Genomic DNA, 18,430 nt, shown 5'->3' with positions numbered 1-18,430 from the left:
AAAAAAAGGATTAAAGAAAAATGAACTAAATTCCAGGAACCTGAGTGACAATATCCATCAGCCTAATATAAAGGTAATGAAAGTACCAAGATAAGAGGATGAAAATGGGGCAGAAACAATATTTGAAGAAATAATGACCAAAAATTCCCCAAATTTGATGAAAACCACTAACTCATAGATCTAAGAAGCTCACTAGACCCCAAGAAGGATAAACATAAAAAGAACCATGCCTGGGCACATCACAGTCAAACTGCTGAAACATAAAGATAAAATATCGAAAGTGTGGGGACTGCGGGGTAGCAGAGGGGCAGTATGTACAGGGAACGAAGACTTTGAAAAAGATAGCTGATTCCTCATTAAAACTACAGAGGACAGAACATAATGAAACAGCACCTTTAAAGTGCTGAAAAAAAATATGTCCAGCAAAAATGTCCTTCAAAAACAAAGATGAAGTGGAGACATTTTCAAGTAAATGAAAGTGAGGGAATTCATCATCAGCAGACCTGCAATATAAGAAATGCTAAAGGATATCCATAAGGCTAGAAACCTGGAAGAATGAAGAGTACCTAAAATGGTAAACATGTAAGTATAAAAGACTCTTTTCTTTCTTCAGATAATTTACTTAAAGGACAACTGACTTTGCAAAGCAAAAGTTCGAACTCTATGAGAAGGGGTTTATAACATATGTAAAAGTAAAAGATATGACAATATACGAAGGGTTAGGAGCAGGCAAGTAGAATTATGCTGTTGTAGGCTTATCATATCTGCAAAGTATGCTCTGTGAAGAGGTACTCTAAATAGACCTGATTATTTAAGGATGCTACAGTTAGCTCTAGAGCAACACACACGCCCTTGCAAAAAAAAGCAGGGAGGGGATGAATGGAAAACAAATATCAACGTGGCAGATTTTAACCAAACCATAACAAAAATTGCATTAAATGATCCAAAGTTAGCACCCTCAGTGGTAGGAATGCCGACATCATGTACCCCAGAGAAGATGCACTGAGGGGACAGAGCATCCCTTCTGTAGTATTCCTGCCCAAAATGCACAACCACGACCTGCTCGTGAGGAAACACCAGGCAACCCAAACTGAGGGAGGGACAGTCTGCACGTGCACACATCCAAGTGTCAAGGTCAAGGGAGACAAGAGAAACACCAGGCAGTGTCACTGACTGGAGGAGACTGATGCAACATGACAACTAAATTTAATGTGAGACTCAGGACTGTATTGGACTGGGGGCCAGAGAAAGACATTAGGGAAAAGCTGGTGAAATTGGAAGAAGATCTGTGACGTACTTAATAATACTGTAGCAATGTTAATTTCCTGTTGCTTCCTGTGCTATGGTTATAGAAAAATGTTAATATTAGGGGAAACGAAACTATTTTTTGCAACATTTCTGTAAAAAAAAGCTCAAATAATTTCAAAACAAAAAGTTGAAAGATGGTACTAAATGTAAATAGACTAAACAGGACAATTAAAAGACAGAGACTGTCATATTAACCAAAATCTAGAATAACCTGAATGCTCATCCAAAGTGAATTCCATGGTATATACCCAGCAATGAAAAGGAATGAACTACTAATATCTCAGCAACACGGAAAAATCTCACAGATACGATGCTGAGCAAACCAAGCCGGACAGCAAAGAGCTGAAGCAAAACCCCTGAGAATTCTGGTATAATTCTGCTTATGTGCAATTCTAGAACAGGCAAGACTAATCTAGAACGACATCAATCAGATCGGTGGTTGCCTGAGTGGCAGCGGGTGGTGGCGTGGAGAGACTGTGAGGGGACCAGGGGACTTTCCAGGGCAGTGGAAATATCTTGATTCGGGAGGCAGTTGCATGGGTTTGTCCAAATTTATCAAACTGTACACTTAACAATGGATGAATTATATTGCATGCAAATTATACTTCAATAAAGTTGATCAAAAAGAAAAAGTAAGGGAAATCCCTGGTGGTCCAGTGGTTAAGATTCCACGCTTCCACTGCAGAGGGCACGGGTTTGATCCCTGGTCGGGCGACTGAGATCCTGCATGCTGCGTGGTTTGGCCAATACATAAATAAATAAAAAGAAAAAAGGAAAAGAAAAAGTTGCACACACACCCCCTCCCCCATTCAGCTGCGGCAACACAGGGCAGCACGTGAAGAAACAGAGGGCAGAATGCATGAAGCTTATGAGTTTTGAGGCCGCCAAGATCTCCCCCAGCCTCCAGATGCAAACAGCGTGTGGAAGGAAGCTCAGGACGTTTCTTCAGAAGCAGGCCTCCCAGGCTGCACCCATAAAAGCTACACGCCACTTCAGGCTTTTCCTTAAGGACGATCAGCAGTGCACCTCGACAATCTCACTTGAAAGAAAACAGTTCAAAGCTGTCTGGCAAAGTCGAGACCAGGATTCTCCTGATTTAGTTACAGTATAACAAACTGTTTCTGAAAATGCAAAGTCGCTGGGGTCAGATTACTGTGGAATTGACAGGTTTGTGTAGCTTATTAATGCCACGTCTAAATGTGAAAATAACACCAAGGTGACCCCTTGTCTTCAGACATAACCCAGCGTCCGAGGATGTAGGCAGAGCTAGTCACTGGCTATTGCGCAAGAGTGGCTTGCGGGGTTGTTTAGAAGCATAGCGTGCACACCTGCTGGGCACGGCTTTCCACGGGCAAGGCCCTGCTAAGTGCTTCCCACGTGTTTCCTTTAATCCTCTCAACGGCCTCTAACAGATGAGGAAACAGAGGGCAAGCAGGTTTGGGTGGCTGGTTCAAGAGCACCTCTGGGTGTGGTCACACTGCTGGGGATTTTGTGTTGTCTTGTTTTGTTTCGTTTTTGGTTTTGTTAGTTTTTGGCTGCGTGGCTTGCGAGATCTTAGTTTTCCGACCAGGGAATCGAACCCGAACCCTCAGCAGTGAGAGCACCGAGTCCTAACCACTGGACCGCCAGGGAATTCTCACTGCTGGTGAGTTTTGGGGCCGGGACCGGGCTCCTACTGGGCTGCAGAAGTTGATTTTTTTAAGCACTGCACATAGAGATTAGACTTCCTCTTTCATGATAAACACATTTGTGTTCATGTTGATGATGTTTTTTCTGACATACTTTCCAATGCCAAGGCAGTGAAACAGGAAAATATAAAATGGAAAAAACAAAAAGCCCGGCACTCTGGTTATAGGATGTAACTTCCTTTTGATCCTTCGGGATAGGATTTGCCTCACCAGACAAGCTTCCACAAAGTTTTCAAAGACTCTCTCCTAGAAATAGAGAAATGAGAGGACAGGTGCCACGTAGGAATCACTGCTGAGTCAGCAGGGGCTGTGTCTCGTCAGTGGATTTAAAACGTCTCTGGGTCACCTGTCCACTCTGTACATCCTGCAGGGATGAACAGTGCCTCACAGTGGTTATAAGCCACTTTCACACACATCGTCTCACTTAATTCTACAACTTGGTGAGGTAGGCATTGGGGGGGTACATTGTGAACCCCAACAAACAAATTACAAATGAGGCCAGGGAGGCTTGTCCAAGGTCCCTGGGAACACAGGGGCAGTGACCCTGGACTTCTGAGTCACAGGTGACCACAGGGGGCCGACCGTCCTCAAGCATCCGGGTCCAAGGTCTGTGGGACATCTGGTCTTTGCCTAGAATTTCCCACCTCAGTTCTAACTCTAGTCAATAGATGGTCAGCATGGAGGTGACACTCTGAATACTCTATTTGGCAAACAAGAGAAGCACATTTCCAAGGGAACACCAAGGCAGCCACCAGGAAATGACAACAGGTCACCTTAATAAACAGTGATCAACGACATTGACTTATGTCACCAAATCTAAGATGCCATTTATCTCAAAATGCACCATTATTCCATCCCACTAAGGGAGAAAAGTTCTCCCAGTTAAACACATTGATTTTAAGATGAATCCTACAACAAGGTCCTACTGGATAGTGCAGAGAACTATTCAATATCCTAGGATAAACCCTAATGGAAAAGAATATTTTTTTAAAAATTATTTTATTTTATTTATTTTTGGCTGCATTGGGTCTTCGTTACTGTGCGCGGGCTTTCTCTAGTTGCGGCGAGTGGGGGCTACTCTTCGTTGCGGTGCGTGGGCTTCTCATTGCGGTGGCTTCTCTTGTTGCAGAGCACGGGCTCTAGGTGCGCGGGCTTCAGTAGTTGTGGCATGTGGGCTCAGTAGTTGTGCCTCATGGGCTCTAGAGCACAGGCTCAGTAGTTGTGGTGCACGGGCTTAGCTGCTCCGCGGCATGTGGGATCTTCCCAGACCAGGGCTCAAACCCATTTCCCCCTGCATTGGCAGGCGGATTCTCAACCACTGCACCATCAGGGAAGTCCCAAGAATGTGTGTGTGTGTGTGTGTGTGTGTATATATATATATATATATATATATATATATACATACATATATCTATACATATATATATATATATACACATATATCTCTATATCTCTCTCTATATATATCTATATATATATATCTGAATCACTTTACTGTACAGCAGTAATTAACACAACATTGTAAATCAACTATACTTCAGTAAAATAAATTTTAAAAGATTATTAAGCTAGCTCTATGTTAAATTTCAAATGAATCCCTTAAGATGCATCCTGATCTCAGATATGTTAAAATGTGTCTTAGCATAGAGAACAGACTTGTGGTTGCCAAGGGGGAGGGGGTGGGGAAGGGATGGATTTCGAGTTTGGGATTAGAAGATGCAAACTATTATATATAGAATGGATAAACAACAAGGTCCTACTGTGGAGCACAGGGAGCTATATTCAATATCCTGTGATAAACCATCATGGAAAAGAATATATACATACACATATGTATAACTGAGTCACTCCGTTGAACAGCAGAAATGAACACGACTTTGTAAATCAACTATACGGCAATAAAATACACTTTTACAATGTGTCTCAGTATTGATGAAATACGGTAATCCATGACCAGCTTTCTCCAACTGGGGTGAGAACCTTCTTAGGCGTCACTAGCTCATTAGTCTCAATACTACTGAGTGGTAACGATGCTGATTGCTGGGACTACTCCAGGGACCCACTCAGGTTGGGTCCTTCAAGGAAAATTCCAAGAGCCTGGAGCCGTGCGCCCACAAGAGCGCCTCGTGAGAGCAGCTGTCGTAGAGGCGAACTTTCAGATTCCCTTTGTCTCCTCACTGCCCAAACCAGCCAAGTTACAAACACTCAGCCCTTCTGGCCCAAACCCCGAGCAGGCACTGGAGCATCTGGGTGACGGCCCCTTGACACCTTCAATCTGTTTAGCAGAAGTTAAAGAAGGGGGCTGACACTGACTCCGTGCAGGAATTGCCCTAATTCACACAAATCATCACAGTGGATTCTCAGAATAACCCTAGGAGTTGGCCGTTATTATCCCTGTTTAAAAGATGAAGAACAGGGAGCTCAGAAAAGCTCGGCAGCCAGGGTGGGGTCTATCAGGTGTGAATGGCTGAGTGGGGACTCAAACCCACGTGCATCCACTTGCCCCCAAAGGCCACGCGCTTTCCACGACACGGGGGACAGAAAGCAGGGAGGGCAAAGGCCTTCACAAGCCTGAAAACCACAGCCGTGCTAACCTGGAGCCCGGAAGGCTTCCGCTGTCTAAACAACTGCCCAGCAAACAACAACCCTTCTGCTGCAGAACGCCCCACTCCCAGGGGACCCGCCGGTCAGCAGGAGGGCCAGTCACCCCCTGACGTGGTCCCCTGCACTGCCCCAGCTGCACAGAGGGCCTCCCCGAAGATCTGCTGAGAACACAGCGTAACCAGCCACGTGCCTGGTAGGGAGGATGAGACGTGAACACAAATGATCATGATGTAAGACAATGTGTGAAAAGGGCCACACAGATGACCTCTGAACTGCAGCAGCCTGCAAGCTCCCAGCCAGAGAAGGCATTTCTGACAGAGGCGGGCGGGGGGCTGGCATCTGAGATGCACCTTGACGGACAGGCAGGTTCCCACAGGAAGGGGGCGCCTGGCTCAAGTGGACATCGGGGAACGGGACACAGAGAAGCAGAGGAGAGAAGCCTGGGAATGTTGGCAGGGTGAGGATTGAAGGCTACTGAACACCACAGTCAAGATATTCTATCAGTTCAGTGGGGTCACAAGGAGTGACTCAAGGATGCCGAGCAGGGGACGGACCCAGGGCGGCAGGGCGACCGTCCGGGAGCAGGTGACTGATGTCCCTGGCGCCTGGACCAGGGACCAACAGCTGGTGGCAGAGCGGGGGCCCTAATTCACATCCCTCACATGAGGGCTCAGCCCAGGCAAAAGCCCCCAAACAGGATGCAAAATGGATAATTCCAAGGGATTTAAGGGAAACGGAAATAAGGAAAGGTTCTCAGGAAAGGAACAGACACCCTTTAGAGCAGCGGTTCTCAACCAGGGGCAACTTTGCCCCCAGGGGATAACGGGCAACGTCTGCAGACATTTTTGGTTGTCATCACACCGGAGGGCAGGCACTACTGGCGTCTCGTGGGTGGGGTCAGGGTGCTGTTAAACGCCGCACGATGGGTAGAACAGCCCCTGCTACAAAGACTCATTGGGCCCAAAATGAACAGTGTCAAGGCTTAGAAACACGGTTTGGGGGCACAAGGAGAGGAAAGCGGCCCCATGCTCCTCGCCAGGCAGCTCCTGAGCCCAAAGGCAGAGGAAGCACGGCGCCTTCTCTGCAGAGACGCAGCTACTCACCAGGACCAGTACACACCTCTCCCCACGCCCTTCCTCGACATCCCTGGGCACGTGCTACGGCTGGGCCTGACAGGCACCGAGGGTGAGGACAGGGGCAGCCCTTGCCCTCAAGGAACCACCTTCCAGAAGGGGGACAAGCACAGAAGAAACACACACGTGTCTGAAAATGCTTACGTGCTCGCACACGTCACTGTGGTACAGACTGAAAAGGGACGCCTTTTTCCTGCACGAGCCGGGAGGCCAGCAGAGCACTAGGAGCAGAACAGCGACACGATCTGACCTGTCTGAGCAGGACGGCTGCCGCTGCAGCAGGGAGGCCAGCTGGGAGGCTGCTGGTGGTGGACAGAGCCAGGAGGGGGGCGTGGAGGGGTGAGGAGAGGCCGGGGGTCTGGGGATCTTCTGGGAAATTAGACATGTCAAGATCCACTGTTACTGGGCTTCCCTGGTGGTGCAGTGGTTGAGAGTCCGCCTGCCGATGCAGGGGACACGGGTTCGTGCCCCGGTCCGGGAAGAAGCCACATGCCACGGAGCGGCTGGGCCCGTGAGCCATGGCTGCTGGGCCTGCGCGTCCGGAGCCTGTGCTCCGCAACGGGAGGGGCCACAACAGTGAGAGGCCCGGGTATCGAAAAAAACAAAAACAAAAACGATCCACTGCTGGACTGGATGTGGGCCGTGAGAGGAGGAGAGAAACCAAGGAGGATCCAGGGCTTAGGGCGCGAGCGACTTGGAGGGTGCGATGGAGCAGGTCTAAGGGGAAAGGTCAGAAGGTCAGGCTGGGACGCCCCTCAGACCTTCTAGAGAAGGTGCTGCTTGAACAATCGAGATACCAGTCTGAAGGTCAAGGGAGAGGGGCCAGCAGGAGATGACGGTGGGAGATTAGCAAGAGGGCGGACGGTACTTACAGCCGTCGCAGTGTGCAGAGAAGAGAAGAGGTCCGGGGAGAGGAGGAACACCCAGAACCTCAGCCAGTGAGGCAGGAGGGAGCCTGGGAGAGTGAGGGATCTGGGGGCCAAGCCAAGACCGAGCGTCAAGGACGGGGTGACGGTGCAGCCGCCCGAGGCAGACAGAGACCCTTCTTATCAGGTCTTCTCAGACTATATTCAGTGGGACTTACTGGACACTGGCTGGGCACTGGGACCAAAGACATGCATGCTAGTAACTTCTAGACGGTGCCAGTCGTCTGGAATGACAGCCCAGCGAGGTAGACGGCTGTGTGCGTGCAGTGCCCTCACGGAGCTCCTAACCCAGGTCCTTCGCCACGTCTCCATCTGGTCACACGTGGGTGGAAAATGTCCCACTAGCAACGGCACAGGGAGGAATGTTCCAGGTCCGCCCGGGAGCAGCCGACCATCCAGCCTGAGCAGAGGTCAGGCCAGCGCTTCCTCTCTCGGATCTTCTGGCCTGGGCTGCTCCTGTGGCTTCCCGTTCTTCTGCGTTTCCAACTGTCTGCTGCATCCCCAAACCACCCGCAACGTGTGTGCACTGTCACAGATGGGTCTTACGCACAGGGTACGGGAGAATAAAAGACTCGAGAGGTTTTCGAATTCTGCATACTTGCTGTTTGTACATAGAAGGAGTTCCTAGAACAAAAGCTTCTGAGGTTCAGGGACTGTATCTTATATCCCCAGCTCCTGGGACTTGCCTGGACCAATATTTGTTATATGAATAATTCAATCCACAGAAAAATCATTAAGGATGGCATCTTTTTAGGCAAAATAGGCCTTTTCTAGCAAAGAACATCCTATACAATTACAGAGCTCATTGCCCTAAGATCAACAATCACAGCTATCTTGGGAGCACCGTTAAGCTCAGGCACCGTCAACACTGTCTCAGCCCCAAGGACGCGTGGAGAACAGGAAAGACACAGGGTGGCGGACGTTTAACAAGATCTAACAGAAAAGAGAGTCTGAGACGGTGACGGGTGCTCTAGAGCAAAGAGCCAGGAATAGAGAGTGTGCGTGGGGGGGGCAATTCTGCCGCTGGGGCCTGAGGGTAGGGGTCCATCCAGCACAGAGAGGACCGCCCACAGCGTCATGTGCGCCACGTGGACAGGAGGGCGGGACCGGCCACAGGGAGCTTGGTAGACCACGGTGTGGGGTCTGGGTTATGTTTAACTGCAGCGGAGCTAAGGAGGGTATTTTCTGGGAAGCGTGCAAACTCCCTGTTAATCCAGTAAGTCCCCTACATACAAACGAGTTTCGTTCCAAGAACACGTTCATAAGTCCAGTTCGTTCGTAAGCCCAACAGAGTTAGCCTAGGTGCCCGACGAACACAATCGGCTCTATAGATAGTACTGTACTGTAATAGGTTTATAACACTTCTCACACAAATAATACATAACAAACAAACAGAAAATAAAGAATACATGTTTAATCTTATGGTACAGTACCTTGAAAAGTACAGTAGCACCAGCACAACAGCTGGCACACGGGGGCTGCCATCGAGTGAACAGGCAGGAAGAGTTACTGACTGGAAGAGGGAGAGGAGGTGGGAGATGGTAGAGCTGAAGGGTCGTCAGCAACAGGAGATGGAGGAAGCTGCAGTGTCGCTCACGCCTGACGCTGATGGCGCGGGTTCTGGGCTGGAAATAAAGACACTGTCCTACTGTCCTCTATACAGTACCGTACAGTAAAGTACACAAAAGCACAACCACTTGTAGGGGATGCACACACGTGACAACGTACGCCAGACACGTGCACTAACTTACGTGACTGGACATGCGAACGCACGTCCGCACCTTTGACAGTTTGCAACTTGAAGGTGCGTATGTAGGGGACTTACTGTATCCGGAAAGATACACAAAATCTGCAGGGAAGCCCATGTGTGATGGCCCCGAACCTGACGCTCTGAGAGGTGGAACTGTCGGCGCAGCTGGAGACTAGGTTAGGGGCAGGGCTGGGGACGGCAGCCTCTGGGCTTTGACAAGTTAAAGGACTTGACCCAACCCCCTAGGTGAGGCCTGACCTCCACCTTGGAGAAGGGCCTGTCGCCTGCAAAGCCAGTGGGTCCCCACTTGTCAGCTCGAGGTCCCCCGTGGTCACAAGGAAAGTCTGGGACAACGTCCAGCCAGCAGAGGCCTTTGGTGGGGCGGAGTCAGTGGATTTGAACGCCTCTAGGTGGGAAAAGCCCCTCCAGTGTGCACCGGACCCTGCTCCACAGCTGGCTGCTACCACCGCCCTCCCCTCCAACCCGCCGTTCGGCCCTGCCGGCTCCTGGGCGTACCTGAGGGCGAGGCCCTTCACAGGTGCTCTGCGGCTCGTCTCAAGGGTGGACGGACCTGGCCTGGGGAAAAGGAAGATGCCCTCGGGGGATCTCCCCCGTGTATTTAAAGCATACTTCAGGTTTGATTTTGCAGAGGTTACATTTTAAGAACAAGAAAAGACAACATGTCAAGATCTTGAGTGGTTTCCAAATGCAGGGACTCTCCCGGCACCTGCTTAGTTAAAAGGACAGACTCGTGTGAGGCGGGGCCCTGCTCGACCCCCAGCCTACAGGCCCCGTCGGCATCCTGACAGCGTCCACTTTTCCTTCTCTTCACAACAGCCAACGCTGAACACCCAGCCCCTCCCGTCGGTGGTCGCTCCACAGACCGAGACCCTCCATCCCATGGACGTCACGCCGATGGGATGCGTTTGACACCCACGAGAGCCATTCCCTTCCAGGACTGGCGGGCACACGCTTGACACGGGCAGCTCTGTTAACAGCAGGGCGGGTTCCAGGTTCCTCCCTCACAGCTCGCAGCCAACGACGCCCAGCCCTGCACAGCCTAGTGCCCTGCACACCCAGACCTCACCACCAACTGCCTCTCTGCAACCACGCGAGAGGAACAGACAGTTACTGTTTCCACTTACAAGTGAGGCAACCGAGGTACAGAGAAGCCGGGTTACGTGGCTGGCTTCTGAGGGCCGGGCCACAGCCGCAGTGCCACCCTGAGGCCCAGCCTCTAGCGTCTCAGCTTCCCGCAGCCTGCGGACTCGGGGCATAAGCCACAGTGCCGCCCAGGACCCTCGCGCCATCCGCCAGCCCCTGCTCCCCAGCGGACAGGGCATTTCTAGCCTTACGCTTAAATACAAAATCTCTTTAAAGGTTCAGTTACAGTGATTGCAGGTCTTGTAGCCAGACAAGATCTGTGTGAAGTATCTAGTAATTCATTACTCAGAGTTTCCCAGGAGAAACTTCCCAACGAGCACGGGTGAGGTATATAACCTTAGAGACGATTCCACAAAGGGAATCAACTTCCTTCAACCGCCCTCAGACAGGAACGCCATCATCTCTGGGTATCTGCTGGGAAGCGGAAGGGGGCGCACAGCAGGAACAGAGCCCAGGGCTGCTCTGAGGCTTCTCCCCCAAAGTCCCCTCCGAAAGGAGGACAGAGTGAGACCCGGCAGCGAACAGGGTCACCCCGAGCCCGTGTCAGAGAAGCTTTGTTCTCGTTTCTTTTGCTCTCCCAGCAGGGCTCAGAGCAGATCTACTGACTGGACATTCCAGATAACTTGGATGTGACCTTCGGGGGCTAAAGTCTGTAAACCAAGAACTTCTCACAGTGAAGCCAAGACCTCGGGAAACCCACCCCGACCCTTTATCAATCAGTGAGACAGGAGTGACCCTGGAGGGGTTAGCATTTCTGGGGCTCAGGGACCCTGGGTGCCCCCCAGGAACTCAGGCCCTGGCCCCTAAGTCACCAGCAGCTGGACACAGGGCCTCGAGCCATTCTTGGGAGGCCGGCTAACCACAGGGGCCCCTCCGGGCTGGAGCCCAAAGCCAGGAGCACAACCTGCGCCTCCAGCTGGCCCACAAGCCCTGCCTGCAGGCCTGCAGGGGGTGAAACAGTAACTGCGAAGGCAGCCCCGACGCCCCTCCGTCGGGAACAGACGCCTTTGACTGGCTGCCTCCCCACCCCCGGGCCTGGTCCACAGCAGAGGGATTTCCAAAACGGAACCAGCTAGAGCTGTTTGAAACAACAGCCTGTTAGAACTGGAAGGGCCTCCAGGGCAATGTAATCCCAAGCGCCACATGACGGGAGAGACAACTGAGCCCCCAGAGGAGACGCTACAAGGCACCCCTCCCCCCAGTACCCCTCCCCTCGAAACCTCACACAACAACAGGACATACAGGCGGGCTGAGTCCTCCTGGGTTTTGGAGGGTCGGGGTGCAAAAAGAAACACCCCTGTGTCTGAGAAAACATCCCTGTGTCTTTAGGGTCTGCACTTGCTCCCAAGGGGGCCCTGGGGCCCTGGGGCCCTGGGCTGGGCTGGCGACAATTACAGTCAGCACGAGGGTCTAGGTGGCCAGGCTTGAGCTCCCTGAAACTCTTCTGTGCCTGACATTTGGAGGGAGAGCTTCCCCAGTCCTAACCAGCTTCCAAAAAGAGCTGGGAAGAAAGCCCCGTGGGCAGAAGATGGGAGGAGAGAGGCCAGCTTTAGAGAGTCTGGAGGAGAACTCAGGCTGCACGGTTGGGAAAGACCCAGCTGCAACCACAGGGCAAGAAAGTCTGGAAACGCTGCCCAGCGGCCACAGGGCGAGACCGAGAGCCAGTGGGTCAAACTGGGATGAGGGGTGGAGGCTTAAATTTACCCAGGTAAACAGAGCCGACTGGGGGGCTGCGACGAGTGGGCCATCACTGCCAAGGCCGGCCAGACTGGACCAAACTGCAGGTCCACTCTCCCAGATCTGCCAACTCGCTGCCTGGGGGAGTGGACAGTCGCCCCTCAGAGATGGGGAGAAGGTGACCTTTTTTTTAACATCTTTATTGCAGTATAATTGCTTCACAATGGTGTGTTGGTTTCTGCTTTATGACAAAGTGAGTCAGCTATACATCTACATATATCCCCATATCCCCTCCCTCTTGCGTCTCCCTCCCACCCTCCCTATCCCACCCCGCTAGGTGGTCACAAAGCACCGAGCTGATGTCCCTGTGCTATGCGGCTGCTTCCCACTAGCTGTCTATGTTACATTTGGTAGCGTATATATGTCCACGCCACTCTCTCACTTCATCCCAGCTAAGCTGGGAGAAGGTGACTTTTACCATGAAAGGTGGTTCAGACGGAAAACGATAGGGCCTTTCACCTTCATCACAGCATCCGTTCCCAAGCCCTCTGCTGGATCTCTCTGCACTGCTGGAGGCAGTTTGAAGACACTTAATGGAAACCAGCCAGGACGCCCCTGGGGTGAGGATGGGGAGCCCCACATCCTCCCCTCACTCGGGGTTTCTCCATCTGCTATTGTGAGACTTGAAGGGGCTACAGAAACAGCACCAACCAACCAACCACTGAAAACCCTGAGGACCATGTTCAGGTGTGCGGATGGAGCACAGGTGGCATCTGAGGACCTGTTCGGAAGATGATGAGGGGATGAATGACAGGCAGGTTGGAAAGGAGCTCGGGAACACAGACCAGAGCAGCGAACAGGAAAGCTCTGTGGGCTCAGTGGCGCTTACTCCGGAGGCGGCTAGCACCAGCGCTTCAGGTAAAGCCCTTGGCCCCTGCTAGACATGCCGGCATGGCCGTCCAGGACCCGCAGAGCCATCCCAGGGGTGAAAATTAGAACAGCCTCGCCTGGGCTCCTGTCCTTCTTGAAGGAGAGCCAACAAAAAATCTTCCAGCTGCCGCTAGGGCAAGCCCAGCGTGAAACGCGCAGGTGAAGAATAATCCCAGATTTTCTCTTTTCACAGCACGTGGCTCCCAGCAATCTGGCTTACGCTTCGGGCATAGAAATTTTTTTTTCAGAAAACAGTTGTTTCAAGCCAACAAGACACCCTTGGAGACATGAGCACGACCAAAGGACACGAAAAGGGCTGCTTTCGGGCACACCGAGCAAACGCCTGTCACACATTCACACTGGAATACACGGGAGGTCGGGGCCTGGGAGAGCAGGGCTGCTCCTGCTTCCCGGCAGGCAGACCCCAGCAGGTCCCACGCCCGAGGAACGAAGGGGGGCTGCCCTTAGGTCCTTATCCACATGTCACCTCGGTAGGTGCTTTGCTCCACGAACCTCCTTCCCTGCGTCTGCTCCACCTGCGCCTTTTCGGGCGGGGACCTGGCCCCAGTCTGCCTCTGGCCTCGGGCCCCGGACTGGACGTCCCCACAAAGAGCCCAGCCCCATCACTCCTCCCGCGAGCGTGCAGAGGGCTCTGAGCACTGCCCTTCCTTCCCAGGAGACGCACCTCCTTCCTCCTGCTATTTATAACCACAGATCTTCTGTGTGAAGAGAGAACAGATGCTATTTTGAAACAGAGGAAACCACCACTCAGCCTTCCACGTTCCACAGGTCGGCGGGTCTGCCGGGGGGCGCGCGTGTGCTCCTGGCGGGCGTGTGGGCACAAGCTCGGGGCCGGGCCTCGCTCACCCACGCCTGAGATCGGAGCCTTGCCTTTCATAAGTAAACTGCACATCTGAGTCAGCAGCAGGAGGGCCGGGGTCCAGGAAAGGGTCCTCAGCTCTCCCAGAGTGTGCCCGCCGCGCCCTGGCCCCCGTGTTGCCTCAGGGCCAGCCTCGGGGGGGGTCACCCTAAGCTTCCAGCCCTGTGCCTGCCTGGGTGCTGGTGTTTGGCCAGGAGCGCGACTCTGCCCACACCCACGCTGATGGCATCACAGCTCTGGCAAGTGGGCCCTTCCTTGGCCGCTAGACTGGTAACACGATCCTGGCCTTTCTCCTCCAGGTACCAGGCTGAAACTCTGCCCAGGGTGGTAGCAACTGAACGCTGTTGCCAAGCAGCCAGGTGGCAAAAGCAGTGAAAAAGGCCCGGGGGAAAGTGGAGAGCAAGTTCCCCAGAACAGCTGGGTCACCACTCAGCTCCCCTCTCTGCAAAACAGAAGCAGTCCCGCTCCAGGCAAGTGGAATGGTCTCTCACGAAGACTTGCAGGATGAGAACATCTAGGAACGGGGGCTCTAACTAGAGTGCGTGGCCAAATATCGCCTGCGGCTCCACGAGGAGGTGGAGAACGGCCACCCCGCACCTCTCCCGGCTGGGATGGAAGAGGCAGGGTGAGCGGAGGCGCAATGAAAGAAAACAGAAAACTAGGAAGACCAGCCGGAGACCTGCTCGGGCTTAGGCAGGAATCCAGGCACCAAACTAGCACTGCTCGCGGGGGTTAAAAGAATCCAGATGCAGCTCTCGGCACAGTCTGGCGGGCGCGGGGCGCAGACCCCACCGCGGACCCCAGCTGGGCCCGAGCGAGCCGGGAAAAGCGCGCGGGAAGCTCGGGGGCTCGCGGCGCGCGGACGGGCCGGGGCCGAGCCTGCGCGCCCGGGGGCGGCTCCCCGCGGCTCCGCGGTCGCCGCCCGGGGACCGAAAGCGGCGACACCCGCCCGCCGGGAGGGCGGGGACCCTCGCTACCTGCCGGCTGGAGGCGGCGCGGCCCGGGCGCGGCGAGAGCCCGCGGCCCCAGCTTTGTTCGGCGGCGGGGACCCCTTCCCCTGCGCGCCCCCCGCGCCGCCGGGCCCCGGCCCCTCAGACCCGTCCCGGGCCGAGCTCGCGGCCCCCGGGCGCGGGGGGTGGAGGGGAGGCCCCTCCCGGACCGCACCTCCCCGCTCCCGATCCGGGTGCCCCGACCGGCCCGCGGGCGCGGGGAAGTTGGGCGGCGGGGCGTGGGCTCTCCTTTCCCGGCCGCCGCCAGGCTTACCTGCGCGTCCGCGGCTTGTCAGGCCCGCGGGCTCCGGCTCGCTCTCTGCCCGGCCCGGCCCTTCTAGCGCCCGCGGGGCCGCGGCGGCCCGGGGCGCCGACTCTCCGCGCTGCGCTCCGGTCCCGCCGAGTGTCCGCCCGGCCCCGGGGGTCGCCCGGTCGCCCCCGCGGAGCCCGCGCTCCTTGCCCCGAGGGCTTCCGCGCGGCGCCGGGTCCGAGCCGATGGGCGGAGGCGGGGCGCGGGCGGCGGCCGAGCGGAGGAGGCCGGGCCCTGCGCGGGGCTCGGGCCGCCGGCTGCGCGCTCCTCTCCGCCGCGGCCGGGAACTTGGGCCCGAGTTGGCTGCGGCGGTGGCGGCCGCGGCTCTGAGTGCAGGGCCGGCGCCGGCCGGCGGGTCCCGGGCCCCGCGCTCCGCCCCGCGCCTCCTCCCCGCCCCCGCCCCGCCGCGCCGAGCCAACACGCCCCCGGGGCTCCTCGCGGGCGGCACCCGGCCTCGCACCTGCCTCAGCTCCCCGCGCGCCCGCTCCTGCGCGGGCCCCGACCCCCGGGCGCGCGTGGGGAGCCCCCCCGGACCCTCCGCACACCCACCGGCCCCTTCGCCGGAACTCGACCCGGTCCTCCGGGAGCACCTGGGGTCTCACGCGCCAGCAGCCCCCGGGGCGTCCAACTCAGGGACTGCGGGGCTGGAGGCTCTGGGGCTCACGTAGTAGCTTTTCTACTCACATCAAACACTCACACGCGCTTTATCCTCCTTGAATCTCCCCACGGAGTGGAGTGATCTGTTATTTCTGCCTTACAAACCCGAGCCATTCCCTCTGGTCCTGGACCCCTTTCGACAGCACCCAGCAGAGCCATCCCTGGGACAAGGAAAGCTGGCGCGGCGCGGATACACCAAGAAGAGTGCTTCCACATGGGAAACGCGCGCTCCCATCGCTTCTGGGGCAGCGTCCGGCCTGAATTAGTCCATAGTCACTGACCGGTGCCTGAAAAGTCACTAGAGGCTCGGCTGGGACCGATGTCCCCAGGTCTGGGCAGTGCACCCTGGGTGAGCTGCCCCAGAGGGAGTAGGCAGAGCTCCAGCTCCAGCCCTGGACCCGATTCCAGACCCCAGTAACAGGGCACCAACCAATGGGGCCAGCATGGTTTGAGGCCGGCCCTCCAACTGCTTTTTTTTTTTTTTTCAAAGTTCTGAACACCCCCCCTCTTCTCTTCCCTGAGTGAGTAGGAGGTCGCTCTGCTAAAGAAATTGCCTTTGAATGCAGTACAATGAGAAGAAAAAACAACAATAGCAGTAATCGAAGGTTTGGCCTTTTTTAATTAGTAACTGAACAGGGTGACAACCTTCCCCTTTCAGTGGGGGAAGGGACCGCGGGCGGCGGGCGGTGGTCAGGGAATGAGGGACCAGGAACCCACCGTACTGGGCTGGCAATAAGGAGCTATTGTCCTCTGGGTTTTACAATAAGGAAAGTAAGAGCAGTTTTAGCAAATACCAGACTAGAGGGAAAGTCTTCCTTGGAATTGTGCCGTCTTGGCCGGAGGTGCCTGACGACTCTTCTCATCTCACAGTGAATGGGGTTTATGAGACCGGGTCCAGCAACCTGAAATGAATGGCCTACGATTGCCATGCCCCCCCCCCGCCCCCTTCACGGAGGGGAACTAGTTCAAGGCTTTACCTTTGGGGACAGATGAGACACAGAGGGTAACTGGCCTCGTGCAGGATGAGAGCTTTGAATCCACCTTGTCAGCTTACAAATAGGCCCAGCTCCTCTCCTCCTGAGGAGAAAGCATCGGCTCCGGGGTTAGGGTCTTTGCGGGAGGTCAAGGGAAGACCTCATGCAGGAGGCCCTGATCATTCTGGAATGCAGACTGGGAGAATTTGGGGATTCACTTCACACTCACATTTCTTGAGCCCTAAACACACAGAGATGGCCGAGAGCAGGTCCCAGCCGCAGGAAGTTTAAAGTCTAAAGGAAGGAGCGCAAGAACGAGCCACTTTGCTTCCCCCCCCCCCCCCCCCGCTAGCTGACCACCCAGGGGGAGGGCAGGTGACAGATGACAGCAACCCCAGCTGTCCCTGGAGTGGTCCTGCACCTCCCACCTCCGTCTCGGTCCAAGATGAGTCAACAGTTGTGGTCCAGCGAGGGAAGCTGCAGCTACCCCCCGCCCCCGCCACCCCCAGGAAAGGAGCATGTGGCTGAGTAGCTGGGAAAGCATTCACACGAGGAACCCCGAGTCCTGGGCTGGATTCCCAAGGGAAGTGGTGAGCGCCCCACTGCCTGAGTCAGCCCGGAGATGAGAGCCGATGGGACTGTGGGCAGATCTCGCCCATGTTTTGTCTGTGATTGCTGGGCGGGGCCTCTTGCCTTCTCCCCCAGATAAAACATACCCTGACTTGGCATTTGTGGTTTAAACAAAGAAAGAGAAAGCAAGTATCTGGACATATGGAAATTAGTAAAGACTCCTGCTCTTTATTGGAGACCCTATTCCCCCGTCCTGGTCATGCCCTCACAGGCCACCGGCCACACTGGGAGGCCCCGTCCAAGCCAGAACAGCTAACGAAACCCCATCAGAAAGAGACAGGAGGAGCCAGCCTGTCGGGGTACTAGGTCTAGGGCTGGCCTCTGCCCCTTGGGCCGTGCACGCTGAGGGCGACCGTTCCCTTTCCATCCCAGCCCCAGGAGGAAGCGCTTCGGGGGGCGCGGCTGCTCCAGATGGAGCAGGAGGAAAGCGCCCTGAGGTGGGAAGGTCCGCCCCCGCCCCAGCCTGCTTCTCTGGCCTTTCTAAGGCTTCACAGGGACGCACAGAAGATTTCTTGGGGGCGCCAGCCTGATGAGCCTTTGAAGCCAGAGGACAGAGAGGCAAACCTGGTAACCGCCTCCCAACAGCTACTTCGCGGGCGCGTTGCCTGGGCCGTTCGGCTTCATCTGTGCCTCTTATCTGGATGCCTTTCTGAGAACGAGGGCCGAAAACAATGGTAGATTCGGACCCGAATGTCCGGATACCATCCATAGATTCCCCCACGGACTCAACAGTAGCTGAGCCCTTCTGGGACGTGTGGGTCGGGGGATTCTAAGCACTGAAGGCAGCAGGTGAGAAGAAAGTTCTGCCGT

At 55.0% G+C, this 18,430-nt stretch overlaps 1 protein-coding gene across 1 annotated transcript in view; it reads right to left on the bottom strand.

Annotated features, from left to right (window-relative positions):
• Positions 1–15,449, bottom strand: part of WNT5B (Wnt family member 5B) — an 89,636-nt gene extending 74,187 nt beyond the window's left edge. Inside the window, exon 1 of the mRNA XM_079937021.1 lies at positions 15,324–15,449. The gene's annotated coding sequence lies outside the window, so the exon portion shown is untranslated. The remainder of the gene's footprint in view (positions 1–15,323) is intronic.
• Positions 15,450–18,430: the final 2,981 nt, after the last annotated feature.

Source organism: Stenella coeruleoalba, assembly GCF_951394435.1.
Source record: "Stenella coeruleoalba genome assembly, chromosome: 11".
In the NCBI taxonomy this organism is placed as follows: domain Eukaryota; kingdom Metazoa; phylum Chordata; class Mammalia; order Artiodactyla; family Delphinidae; genus Stenella; species Stenella coeruleoalba.
This window is presented reverse-complemented; position numbering and strand designations above follow the sequence as displayed.